General features: G+C 31.6%; 1 pseudogene; it reads right to left on the bottom strand.

The window, feature by feature from the left end:
• Positions 1–3,375: 3,375 nt before the first annotated feature.
• Positions 3,376–3,494, bottom strand: LOC111734224 (annotated as a pseudogene).
• Between the last annotated feature and the right edge of the window lie 1,129 nt (positions 3,495–4,623).

Below are 4,623 nucleotides of genomic sequence, written 5' to 3'. Positions count from 1 at the left end.
TTCCCCTCTCCTCCTCTCCCCTCCCCTCCCCTTCTCTCTGTCTGTCTGCCTGTCTGTCTGTCTGTCTGTCTCTCTGTCTCATCTATCTCCTCTAACCATAGTTTCTTCAATCAGAGAGAGGTATTCTCTTATCTCAAATTTTAGGTAGCCACCTGATTCCCATGGCCATCACTACCACTATCAAAGGATTGTAACTCAAGACTGGGGCTTACCTAAGTGGTTGGAAAGGAGAGAAAGGGGGGGAAAAAAGGACATTTCCTTCACTTCCTGATCTGTAGAGACCATAATTCCACTCCTTGAATCAGAAAGAGAGGGATTCTGTTGGAGCTCCCTGTCTACACCTGGTACACAGATCTGGAATTTGGGCTGCCATTGAATTCAGGCTGGTAGATACAGGGGGAGAGAAATCAGGAAACTTATTTCTGGATTAGTAGTAATTTGAGTCTTGATTTCATTCTTCAACTTGTCTGCTATCGTTCGCTTTTCAGAGGCCTTAGACACTTACTCCATGCATTCTCTCTGGGTTTCTTAGTTGCATTCAATGGGAGAGATGGGAGAGTGTGCTTATTTCCATTTTAACCAAAACCCAAAGTGTTATGGTTTCATCTAGAAGCTTTACAATTTCATCTTTTATCTACGATTCATCATAAATTAATTTTATACTGCTTGAGGTAAAAGTTAAGGTTCACTTTTTCTATACAGGTAACCAATTGTGCCAGCACTATTTGTTGAAAGATTTTCTTTCCTCATTAAATTCCTTTGATGCCTTGGTAAAACAAACAAACAAACAAACAAACAAACAAACAAACAGTCGGCTATATAAGAACAGGTTTAGTTCTGGACTATGTTCTCTGCTACTGACCTTTTTTAAAAGTCAATACATTATCAGTGATTACTGCGGCTTTATAGTTTATCTTGAAATCAGGAAATATAAGTCTTCCAACTTTGTTCTTTTTAAAGATTATATGAGAAATTCTAGGTCATTTATTTTCCATATAAATTTTAGAATCAAGTTATCAATTTCTAAGCACCACCCCCCCCCAACTTTCTTGTAGAGAATTGACATCTTAACAACCTTGATTCTTCCATCCCACAAACATGGCATATCTACTCATTTATTTAGGCTTCCTTTGACTTCTCTCAGCAGTGTTTTATAGATGTTAGTATAAAGTTCTTGCAAATATTTTGTTAAATTTATTCCTAAATATTTTTTATGGCTTGGATGCTATTGTAAATGGTATTTTTAAAATTTAATTTTATGATTTTTCATTGATACTATATAGAAATACAATTGATTGTCATATACTGACCTTCTTTCCTGAACTTGCTGAACTCACTTATTAAATATAATAGAGGTTTTTTTTGGTAGATTTTTAAAAGATTTTTTATTAATACAATCAGGTAATTTGTGAATTAAGACAGTCTTACTTCTTCCTTTCCAATATGTATTTCATTTACTGTTTTTCCCTCATTGCATTGGCTACAACCTCCAGAAAACATTGAATAGAAATAATGTGAACAAACAGCCCTGCCTTAATCTTGATATTAAGAGAAAAGTATTTGGTCTTTTACCATAGATGCCCTTTATCTGGTGGAAGGATTTTCCTCCCCTCTATTTCTAGTTTGCTGAGGATTTTTATCATGAATCGGTGTTAAATTTTGTCAAATGCCTTTTCTGCATCTATTGAGATGGTCATTAAGCTTTTCTTTATTTTTCCCATTATTGTGGTAACATCAATGATTTCTAATGTTAATTTAAACTTGTATGCCTCAGAGAACTTTAGCCGTGATGCAGCATACCTTTTACATATTGGTGAATTAAATTTGTTATTATTTTGGTATAAGTCTTATACTTATGTTTATGAGGAATATTTACTTTGCAGTTTTCTTGTAATGTATCTTTCTGATTTTGATGTCAGGGTAATGCTGTATCATAAAATAAATTGACAAGTGTTCCCTTCTCTGTTTTAAAAAAAAATTATATAAAATTGGTATTATGTCTTCCCTATATGTTTGACAGAACTCACTAGTGATGCTAAAACTAACTAGATTTGGAGGGTTTTTTATTTAATGGACAGATTTTAAATTACAAATTCATTTTATAGAATAGTGTCCTTTGAAGAACTGGTCACCTAAGTAGTTAAATTTCTTGGCATAAAGTTAAAAACATACTTTCATTAACCCTTTAATGTCTGTAGGCTCTGTGGTGATTTTCCTCATTCATTTCTGGCATTAATAATGTGTATTCTCCCTTTGTTTTCTCTTTGCCAATATAGCTATGGTTTAGCAATTCTATCTATCTATACAAACCCCAAACGTTTAGTTTATTTTTTCTATTTATCGTCTGATTTTTGTTTTATTTATTTTAGCTCTATTTTTATCCTTCCTCCTACTTATTTTGGGCTGTTTGCTCATTTTTTTCTAACCATGGAAGCTTAAATTATTTATTTTAAATCTTTTTTATCAGAAATAATTTAATTTCAAAAATTCTTCCTAATCACTGCTTTGGCTGAATCCAACAAATTTTGATATAACTTCATTATCATTTAGTTTAAGATGTTCTAATTTCCCTTGTAATTTATTCTTTGATCCATGGATTAATTAAAATGTTGTTTAAATTCCAAATACTTGGAGATATTCCAGATATTATATTTTTTCTTTCTCCAGATATATTTTTGTTATTGAATTCCATTTTAGTTAACTTGCAGTCAGAGAATATAGTTTTATATTTATTGTGCCTTCTCTTATGGCCCATTCGTGATGAATGTTCCATGTATACTTGGAAAGAATGTATTCTACAGTTGTTCAGTGCAGTATTATATAAATCAAAAGATGGAATTGCTTGATAGTTTTGTTCAAGTGTTCTGTAGTTTTACTGATTTTCTGCATATTTGTCCTATTAGTTATTGAGAGAGAAGTGTTGAAATCTCCAAATATAATAATGAATTTCTTTTGTGTCAGTTTTGATTTGTGTATGTTAAAACTGTTATTAAGTGCATATACATTATGATTATCTGTCTTCTTGATGAAGTGATTCTTTTATCATTATAAAATGTCCCCCCTTATCTCTGATAATCTCTTTGTCCTGAAGTCAGTTGTTTGATATCAAGATATCCATTCCAGCTTTCATAGGAATAAGTGTTTACATAAAATTATTAGTGTTTGCATAAATTTTCATAATATTGGCATTTACGTAGTATATCTTTTTTCCCCTTATATATTTAATCTCTCTGGGTCATTTATTTAACGGGAATCTCTTAAACAGCATATAATTGGTTCTTTCTTTTTCTTAGGCATGGCAACTCTTGGTTGACCACACAGATTGCAAGGACCTTGTCAGCTTACAATCCCTTATTTTACTTATTTATCTTTTTATGCCTACAGCACCTGGTCTTCCTAGGTGATCTCCCATCCAAGTTCTAACCAGGCCTGACCCTGCTTAGCTTCCGAGATCAGACAAGATCGGGCTTGTTCGGGGTAGCATGGCCGTAGTTAATTGGTTCTTGCTTTTTAAAAAATCTAGTTTGACAACCTCTGTCTTTTTATTAGAATATTTAATCAACTTACATTTAATATAATTTTTATATGGCTAGTCTTAAGTCTGCCACCTTGTTGTTTGTTTTCTATTTCTTTCTTATGTTCTTGTTCTTGTCCTCCTTCCCTGCCTTTTTTTTTTTTAAATTAAGTTTATTAGGGTAACATTGGTTAATACAATCATATAATTTTCAGGTGTACATTATCATTTGAAATCTGTGTATTCTATTGTGTGTTCACCACCCAAATTCCAGTTTCCTTCAGCTACCATATCCCTGCCTTCTTTTTGATTATTTGAGTATTTTCCAGTATTCAAGTTTCTGTCTACTATTGGCTTATTAGCTATATATATTTTTTGTTTAAAATTGTTAGTGGTTTCTCTAGGATTTACAATGTTCATCTTTAACTTATCATAATCTACCTTCAAATAATGCAAACACATAATTTAAGAAACTTGCGTATTTTTATTCTCCTCCATCTTTTGTGCTGTTGTTCACATAGATTTTACTTCTACATTCATCACAGCCCCTGCAATACATTGTTATTTTGTTTCTTTAAACAATTATCTTTTAAAGAAATTAAGAAACAAGGAAAGCAATCTTTTACATTTATCTCCATATTTACCATTTCTAGTATTTTTGTTTCTTATTTTTTTATTTACTCATTCATGCTTCCACCTGGCATCATTTTCTTTCAACCTAAGAACTGAATTGAAAATTTCTAATAGAGCGTGTCTATTGGCAACAAATTCTGAGCTTTGTTTGATGAAAATGCCTTTATTTCACCTTCATTTTTGAAAGATATTTTTGCTTGGTATAGATTCTAGTTTGACAGGTTTTATTTTTCTTACAACACTTAAAATCGTTGTTATATTATGTTCTGGCTTGCATTATTTCTGATGAGAAGTCAGAAGTTATAATTTCATTATTCCCTTATATAATACATATTTTACCCCTCTGGCTACTTTTAAGATTTTTTCGTTGGTTTTCATAAATTTGATTACGATGTTTTTCAGTGTGTTTTCCTTTATTTTTATCCTTTTTTGGGTTCTTTGAGTTTCTTGGATCTCAAAGATTATATCTTATTTAT

The sequence above is a fragment of the Pteropus vampyrus genome, unplaced genomic scaffold, assembly GCF_000151845.1.
Source record: "Pteropus vampyrus isolate Shadow unplaced genomic scaffold, Pvam_2.0 Scaffold14, whole genome shotgun sequence".
Classification (NCBI taxonomy): domain Eukaryota; kingdom Metazoa; phylum Chordata; class Mammalia; order Chiroptera; family Pteropodidae; genus Pteropus; species Pteropus vampyrus.
The sequence above is the reverse complement of the archived record's forward strand: the minus strand, read 5'-3'. Positions and strand labels throughout refer to the sequence as shown.